We start from the raw sequence: 10,026 nt of genomic DNA on the forward strand, positions 1-10,026 counted from the left end.
AATGGGCTTGATTTATTTCCAAAAGACAACAATTATGGATGCACAATGGATTCTACCAATGGCTTTAGCTTGTTGGAACTTCAGGTGAATGACGAGTGTGAATTGCTTAGTGCCCACTAACACCCCAAGAAATAAAATGAGTCTGTTCTCACAGTCCAGTCTGGCAGCTGGTAGTAAAGTAGATGGAGCATTGGGCCTGGAGACCGGAAGAACTGAATTAAAATGCAGCCTCAGACACTTACAAGTTGTGTGTCCCTGGGCAAGTCATGTAAACTCTGACTCAACTTCTTCAACTGTAAAATGGGAATATTAAAAACACCTACCTCCCAGGGTTGTTGTGAGGGTCCACTGACATATTTGTAAAGTTCTTAGCACAGAGCCCAGCACATAGTAGGTGTTATATAAAATGCTCATTCCTTTCCCCTCTCCTCATCCCTAAGTCTTCTTATCAAGTGGTAGTAGTACTTCCCCATCCTGGTTTCCCCAACAGATAGGCTCTCAAGTCTAAAAGATTTCAATTTATCATAAGACATCATGAGATGCAAAGAAGCATAAGACATAATCCCTATTTTCAAGGAACTGTCAATCATATTTAACATTTGAACTTGGTTAATGATGTTTTTCTCTAGTCTGCAGATGTGCAATGATTCTCAGATATTTAAATAGAATGTCTGGCTCTCAGTAACCTCACAGAGTTCAGTACAAAAAAAGAAAAAAGAAAGGCTGGGGGTGGGGGGAGATAGGGGAAAGAATCCAAACCACTTAGAGAAATGTTAAAAATGTGTTGCCACTATAGTGCAGATGCACAGGATAAAGACATTCCAAAGGGATTAAAATTGGAGAATATTTTGGAAGAAGGCCATGTTTCAAGAGGGTCATGAAGTATGGTTCCCTGTTCATTCACCAGCCCCTTTACCATATAAACAAAGCCCACTTAACTCACCAACCTTTCTATCACTTGGTTTGCCTATTTCTATGTCATATAAACAAAAGCCATTTCAGATGAATTTTGCAGAGGAATTATTTAAAGAAAATGATGGCTTGTAAAGTCAAATTGACTCACATTCTGTAATTTTTCCTATTTTACCAGAGAATGAAGTGGGTTGTAATAGAGGTGGTGAAATTGCTACAAAGCCTGAGGGAAACACAGTGCAAACTGCCCAGGGAGACCAGGAAAACTAATTCAGGGACTATGTTTTTACAACTTGACTGAATAGAACAAATAAAAGTTAGTGGGCCACTCCCCCAAGTCCGGCCAGTCATTAAAAAGTCAAGATTCTGAGAATTTCATCAGATTGTTTTGATGGATTTAAGTCAATTGGGCTACTCATTTCAGAAGGTGCTTATACTGATTGTGTTAATGTCTATGTTAGGTAGCTGGACAGTGATGATGTGAGATTTCTAGACAGCCAAACAGCAAATGTTATACCTGGTTGGCTGTTTTCTTTCTTCCCCCCACCCCAATCTTTTAACATTTTAATTTAAAGTTTTGAGTTCCAAATTCTATCCCTCACTCCCTCCCTTCTCTTCTCCCTCCCTTAGATGGTAAGCAAGCAGATAGAGGTTATATGTGTGCAATTATGTAAAACATTTCCATTTTAGTCATTTTGTACAAGAAGACTTGAATAAAAGAAAAAGACAAAAGAAAGTGAAAAATAGCATGTTCAGTCTATATTCAATCAGTATCAGTTCTTTCTCTGGAGGCAGATAGCATGCTTCATCATTAGTCCTTTGGGATTGTCTTGGATCATTGTATTGCTGAGAATAGCTAAGTCACTCACAATTCTTCATTGAAGAATATTGCTGTTACTGTGTACAACATTCTCCTGATTCTGTTCACTTCACTACGCATCAGTTCATGTGAGTCTTTGCAGCTTTTTCTGAAATCATCCTGCTTGTCATTTCTTACAGCACAATAATATTCCATTACAATCATATACCACAGCTTATTTAGCCATTCCCCAATTGATGGGCATCTCTTTGACTTCCACTTCTTAGCCACCACAAAAACAGAACTGCTATAAATATTTTTGTACAAATAGGTACTTTTCCCTTTTTTGGATGCCTTTGGGATATAGACCTAGCAGTAGTATTGTTGGATCAAAAGGTATGCAGAGTTTTATAGCCCTTTGGGCATAGTTCCAAATTGCTCTTCAGAATGGTTGGATCAGTTCACAGCTCCACCAACAGTGCATTAAGTGTCCTAGTTTTCCCACATCTCCATCAATATCCAACATTTTCCTTTTTTGTCATATTAGCCACTCTGATAGGTATGAAGTGTTACTTCAGAGTTGTTTTAATTTCCATTTCTCTAATTAATAGTGATTCAGAGTATTTTTATATGACTATAGATAGCTTTGATTTCTGTGGGAAAACTATTCATATCCTGCTGTTCATATCCTTTGACCATTTATCAATTGGGGAATGGCTTGTATTTTTTTAAAAATTTTACTCAGTTCTCTATATATTTGAGAAATGAGGCCTTTATCAGAGATACTTGTTGCAAAAAAATTTTCCCAGTTTTCTGCTTTCCTTATACTTTTGGTTGCATTGGTTTTGTTTGTGCAAAACCTTTTTAATTTTATATAATCAAAATTATCTATTCTACATTTTGAAATGCTCTCTATATCTTCTTTGGTCCTAAATTCTTCCCTTATCCATAAATCTGACAGATAAATTATTCCATGCTCTTTTGATTTGCTTATGGCATCACCCTTTAAATGTAAATCACATATTCATTTTGACCTTATCTTGGTATACAGTATGAGATGTTGGTCTAAACTTAGTTTCTGCCATACTGTTTTCCCAGCAGTTTTTGTCAAATAACAAGTTTTTGTTCCAAAAGCTTGGATCCTTGGGTTTATCATACACTAGATTACTATAATGAAATTTGTACCTAATCTATTCCACTGATGCACCACTCTATTTCTTAGCCAGTACCATATTATTTTGATAATTACCACTTTATAATACAGTTTGAGATCTGGTATGGTTAAACTACCTTCTTTCACACTTTTAAAATTGATTCCCTTGATATCCTTGAGCTTTTGTTCTTTCATATGAATTTTGTTATTTTTTTCTAGCTCTATAAAACAATTTTTTATAGATTGATATGGTGTTGAGTAAATAGATTAATTTAGGTAGGTTTGTCATTTTTATTATATTGGCTAGGCCTACCCATGAGCAATTAATATTTTTCCAGTTGTTTAGATCTGACTTTATTTGAGTGAAAAGTGTTTTAGTTTCTGGGTTTGTCTTGGCAGGTAGACTCCCATGTATTTTTTATTGCCTACAATTATTTTAAATGGAATTTCTCTTTCTATTTCTTGCTGCTGAACTTGATTGGCAATATATAGAAATGCTGATGATTTATATAGATTTAGTCTGTATCCTGTAACTTTTCTAAAGTAATTGATAATTTCAAATAGTTTTTTAATTGATTCTCTAGGATTTTCTAAATATAACATTGTATCATCTGCAAAGAGTGATAGTTTTGTTTCCTTGCTGCCTATTCTAATTCCTTTAATTTCTTTATTGTTATAGCTAATATTTCTAGCTATACAATATTAGATAATAGAGATGATAATGGGAATCCTTGCTTCACTCCTGATTGTACTAGGAAGGCTTCTAGCTTATCCCCATTATGGATAATGCTTGGTGATGGTTTTAGATAAATATTACTTATCATTTTAAGGAAAGCTCCATTTATTCCTATGGTCTCTAGTGTTTTTTAATAGGAGTGAGTGCTGTATTTTGTCAAAGGCTTTTTCTGCATCTATTGAGATAATCATATGATTTCTGTTGGTTTTCTTATTGATATGGTCAATTATGCTGATAGTTTTACTAATATTGAACCAGCTCTGCATTCCTGGTATAAATCCTACCTGGTCATAGTGTATGATCCTTGCGACATGTTGCTGTAATCGTTTTGGTCATATTTTAATTAAAATTTTTGCTTCAATATTCATTGGGGAAATTGGTCTATAATTTTCTTTTTCTGTTTTGGCTCTTCCTGGTTTGTAAATCAAGAGAAGGGGACAGATTTGAGAGATGTTATAGAAGTGTTATCAAGAAGACAACAAGTGATTAGATACAGGAAGGAGGGAGAGTTGGAGGGGTTTGTGCATTTATTTATATACACACTTGTCTTCCCCATGAGAGTATAGGCTCCTTACAAGTAAGCATCTTTTCATTCATTTTATTTGTACCCTCAATGCCTAGCACAGAGCTTGCTACATAATAGGCATTTAATAAATTCTCGTTGATTGAATAAATGAGAGTAAAGAGTTTAAGATGACTCCTAGGTTGCTAACCAGGGTGAACAAAAGGATGGTGGTACCCTCAACAGAAATAGGGAAATATGCCCCTTTGGGATAGATTGTAGACTTCAAAGAAAGAAAAGCAAGCAGGGTTATAGAATATGCTTTTTTGAGAGAGAAAAGTGGACCAAGAGATACAAAAGGTATTATACTGTGACTGTGTTGGAACAATAGTTTTCTATGACTTGTTTTAATCAATGGTTTCCAATCTCTGGCCCCAGTGACACAAATGGCCTGGCAGAGACATCAGGTGGTCTCTGTGAGCCTCCTTCCCCTCAACCAACAGAGTACAGTAGAAAGAGCGCTGAGTTTGGGATTGAAGGACCTGACTTGACTCCTGGCTTTGCCATTATGTTGATTCACTTGACATCTCTGGCCCTCGGCTTCCTCCCTTGGAAAATGAGAGAAGTTAGACCAGATGACCTCTAAAGTCTCTTCTAGCTCTCGGTCTATGGTCCATCCCTCCCTTTCCTTTACTGTCAAACTGTGGAGTGGAAAGAAAAGAGAAAAGTCAAGTAATGATGAGTAGACTATCAATGGTAGATATATCCTAGGTGGCAAAGTGGATAGAGCATTGGACTTGCAATCAGGAAGACCTAACTTTGAATCCTGCTTCAGACACTTACGAGGTGTGTAATCCTGGGCAGATCACTTCACTCTCTCAGTCTCGGTTTCCTCTTCTATAATATAGGGATGATAATAGCACCTACCTCACGAGATTGTAGTGAAGCTCAAACGAGATGATATTTGTGAAGTGCTTTGCAAAGCTTTAAGTGCTACTTTAATGCTAGGTATTATTATTATTGCAAATTGCTAATGCTTGTCCTCCTCATGTTAATACTCAGGCATTCAATTTCATTGTTGTTCATTACAACACTTAGTACAATGCTTGGCACATAGTAGGTGCTAAATAAATGTTTATTGGTTGATTGATTACAGAAACTTTCTAGAAATATCCTTTTTAGCTCCATAGTTCTAAGAACCTGTGATGCTAATCATAGGATCCTCAGGTGGCTCACAAGAACCCAAAAGCATCTGGCTGGCCCATGATACACTCTCCAAACTGGCTTTTTGGACCCTGAGAAACAAAAAAATTCATAATAAAGAAGCCCTCATGGCTGAAAGTCTCCCAATCAGCCTTCCCATCCTGAATGCCACAAACAACCCTTTTGTTTGTTGACACAGGGCCCCTGGACGTTCATGAAAACAAGATGTTCTCTCACTGCCTTTTAAAGTTAAACAGATTTGTCAGGGTCTCAAATGAATTTCAAAAACAGATGTGAAGGGTTGTACTGACCCTGGCCATAATAGGACCATTTTACTTGAACTTGAATATTCATTGTTAGCAGTGGACCGATAAAGGATTCCTCATCCCGGAGAGGGAGGTGACAGCAGATTTATTGTTTTCTCTCACTTGCTGAGTGCACTTCAGGTATGGGAGGCTTTGGGGATGAGCAGGAAAGTGAGGGTTGGGGATTTAGAGACTATTCTTGGATTTGGAGACAGAGAGGAGTCCATTTCTTTTCCAATCCCCTCCTCCTTTCTTGCCTGGTGTGCCTCCAAAACTTAACCTTCACTCTACCTATCTAACCTTGTTTCTCATTACCAATGCTGTCCCCACGCATGCTGTGCTCATTTCCATCTTTATCTCTCTTTGTGATACCATGCCATGCAGATTCCTACCTGCAATGCCCTTGTCCCCCATGTTCCTTCTGCCTAGAATTCCTTTCCCACTTCTCTTGACTGCTCTAAGACCTAGCTTTCCATCTTCAAAGTTCTGCTTGACTGTGAGCTCCTTCTCTGTGAAGGCTTTTTCAGATGCCCCAGGCATCAGGAATCTCTGCCTCCTCAGACCTCTGATAGTATCATTTGGTTATCATTTAGTTTATGGTTCTTTTTAACTTTTATTTATCATGGTATCTCATGAGCACAAGGTCCGGGGAACCCTCGTAGGTCTTAGCATGTTGCCATGTACGTACAGTAGCAAAGAGCCTCTAAGGCCTACCACAGTCTGACTCCATAACTGTACAGTTTTATTTCAAAATACTCCCCTTTATGTATTCTCCTCAGTCAAATGGACTACGAGTTGTTCTCTGATCTCATCCTGTTCTCTCTCACTTCTATACATTCACATAACTCATCCCCTATGCTTGGTACTCTCTTTTTTCATTATTTTTGCCTTTTGAATCCTTCTCTTCCTTCAAAGCCGAGATCAAGTTATATCTCCTCTCTGAAAGCTCTGCTCATCACTCAGCCCCCATCCCCAAGCTCTCAATGATCTCTCCCTCCTCAAACTTTCTGATCATAGTTTATCTGAATTTCTCCTTAGACCTTACCAGATCTTTATCATGTATCATATTTATGTATAGGGGATTATATCATAGATTTTGAGCTAGAAAGGATCTTAAAGCCATCAAGTACAACCAACCCCCCCCCCCCGCTCCATTTTACAGATGAGGAAGCTAAGACCCAGGGAGGTAAAGAAGCTTATATATTTCCCTTTTCACATTAAATTGTGAGTTCCTTGAGGACAGAGACCATAATTTTACCTCTGCATCTCTCCCAATGTAATTTGTATAGTGAGTGCTTTAAAATGTTTTTCCCCCTGTAGGCAAATGGGGCTAATGATTTTCTCACAGTCATACAGTTAGTAAGTATCTGAGGACAGATTTTTTTTTTTGCATTTTCCTCATTTATTTTTTTTTAATTTATTTAACATATTTAGTTTTCAGCATTGATTTTCACAAGAGTGTGGATTACAAATTTTCTCCCCATTTCTACCCTCCCCCCCCACTCCAAGATGGCGTATACTCTGGTTGCCCTGTTCCCCAGTCAGCGCTCCCCTCTGTCACCCCACTCCCCTCCCATCCCCTTTTCCCTTCCTTTCTTGTAGGGCAAGATAAATTTTTACGCCCCATTGCCTGTGTATCTTACTTTCTTGTTGCATGCAAAAACATTTTTGTTTGTTTTTGAACATCTGTTTTTAAAACTTTGAGTTCCAAATTCTCTCCCCTCTTCCCTTCCCACCCACCCTCCCTAAGAAGTCAAGCAATTCAACATAGGTCACATGTGTATCATTATGTATAACCCTTCCACAATACTCATGTTGCTCCTTCCCAACTCATCCCCCTTTATTGAATTTTCTCCCTTGACCCGGTCCCCTTTCCAAAGTGTTTGTTTTTGACTACCTCTACCCCCATCTGCCCTCCCCTCCATCATCCCCCCCATTTTTTTTTATCTTCTTCCCTCTTCTTTCCTGTGGGGTAAGATTCCCAATTGGGTATGTATGGTATTCCCTCCTTAGGCCAAATCTGATGAGAGCAATGTTCACTCATTCCCCCCTCATCCGCCCTCTCCCCTCCTCCCACAGAACTGCTTCCTCTTGCCACCTTTATGGGAGATAATCCATCCCATTCTATCTCTCCTTATCTCCCTCTCTCAGTATGTTCCTCTCTCATCCCTTAATTTGATTTTATTTCTTTTAGATATCTTCCCTTCATCTTCAACTCACCCTGTGTCCGCTCTCTCTCTCTCTCTCTCTCTCTCTCTCTCTCTCTCTCTCTCTCTCTCTCTCTCTCTATATATATATATATATATATATATATACATACATACACACATAGATATATACCTACATACACATTCACCCATATATATATATATACATAAACATATGTGTATGCATATTCCCTTCAGCTACCCTAATAGTGAGGTCTCATGAATCATACACATCATCTTTCCATGTAGGAATGTCAACAAAACAGTTCATCTTTAGTAAATCCCTTGCAATTTCTTTTTCTTGTTCTTTTTCTTGATTACCTTTTCATGCTTCTCTTGATTCTTGTGTTTGAAAGTCAGATTTTCTATTCAGTTCTGGTCTTTTCACTGAGAAAGCTTGAAAGTCCTCTATTTTATTGAAAATCCATATTTTACCTTGGAGCATGATACTCTGTTTTGCTGGGTAGGTGATTCTAGGTTTTAATCCTAGCTCCATTGACCTCCGGAATATCGTATTCCAAGCCCTTCGATCTCTTAATGTAGAGGCTGCCAGATCTTGGATTATTCTGATTGGGTTTCCACAATACTCAAATTGTTTCTTTCTGGCTGCTTGCAGTATTTTCTCCTTGATCTGGGAGCTCTGGAATTTGGCGACAATATTCCTGGGAGATTTCTTTTTGGGATCTATTTGAGGAGGCGATCGATGGATTCTTTCAATTTCTATTTTGCCCTGTGGCTCTAGAATATCAGGGCAGTTCTCCTTGATAATTTCTTGAAAGATGATATCTAGGTTCTTTTTTTGATCATGGCTTTCAGGTAGTCCAATAATTTTTAAATTATCTCTCCTGGATCTATTTTCCAGGTCAGTGGTTTTTCCAAGGAGATATTTCACATTGTCTTCCATTTTTTCATTCCTTTGGTTCTGTTTTATAATATCTTGATTTCTCATCAAGTCACTAGCTTCCACTTGCTCCAATCTAATTTTTAAAGTAGTATTTTCTTCAGTGGTCTTTTGGACCTCCTTTTCCATTTGGCTAATTGTGCCTTTCAAGGCATTCTTCTCCTCATTGGCTTTTTGGAGCTCTTTTGCCATTTGAGTTAGTCTGTTTTTTAAGGTGTTGTTTTCTTCAGTGTATTTTTTGGTATTTTTTTGGGTCTCCTTTAGCAAGTCATTGACTTGTTTTTCATGGTTTTCTCGCATCCTTCTCATTTCTCTTCCCAATTTTTCCTCTACTTCTCTAACTTGCTTTTCCAAATCCTTTTTGAGCTCTTCCATGGCCTGGGACCAGTTCATGTTTTTCTTGGAGGCTTTTGGTGTAGGCTCTTGCACTTTATTGACTTCTTTAGGCTGTATGTTTTGGTTTTCCTTGTCAGCAAAGAAAGAATGCAAAGTCTGAGACTGAATCTCGGTGTGTTTTTGCTGCCTGGCCATATTCCCAGCCAACTAACTTGACCTTTGAGTTTTTCAGTGGGGTATGACTGCTTGTAGACTAGAGAGTTCTATGTTCCACATTTGGGGGGGAGGTGCCAGCTCTGCCACACCAGCACTGCTCCTTCCCCAACCCCCAACCCGGCCTGGGCTTAGATCTTCAGCAGGCTGTTGCACTCCTGCTCTGATCCGCCACTTAATTCCTCCCACCAGGTGGGCCTGGAGCGGAAGTAACAACAGCTGTAGCTGCCCCACCTCCGCTGCCCCTGGGGCTGGAAGCCGAACAGAGAACTCCTTCTACTCCCGCAGCTTTTCCCACTAACCTTCTCCGCAGTCTTTGGTGTTTGTGGGTCGAGGGGTCTGGTAACTGCTGCAGCTCACATATTCAGGGCGCTAGGGCCCCCTCCGCCCGGCTTCTGGTCTGGATGGTCCACGCCGCTCAGGCTGGGCTCTGCTCTGCTCCACTCCGTTCCCTGCTCCCAGCTCCGTGTGGGATAGACCTCACCCAGAGACCATCCAGGCTGTCCTGGGCTGGAGCCCTGCTTCCCTCTGCTGTTTTGTTGGTTCTGCCATTCTAGAATTGGTTCAGAGCCATTTTTTATAGGTTTTTGGAGGGACTCGGTACGGAGCTCACACGAGTTCCTGCTTACCAGCTGCCATCTTCCTGAGGACAGATTTGAATTCATATCCTCCTTACTCCAGGACTGGTGCTCTATCCACTGGGCCACCTAGCTGCCCCTTTAAAATGTTTGTTGACTTGAATTGAATACCTTGTGGTTG

The sequence above is a fragment of the Trichosurus vulpecula genome, chromosome 5, assembly GCF_011100635.1.
Source record: "Trichosurus vulpecula isolate mTriVul1 chromosome 5, mTriVul1.pri, whole genome shotgun sequence".
NCBI lineage: Eukaryota > Metazoa > Chordata > Mammalia > Diprotodontia > Phalangeridae > Trichosurus > Trichosurus vulpecula.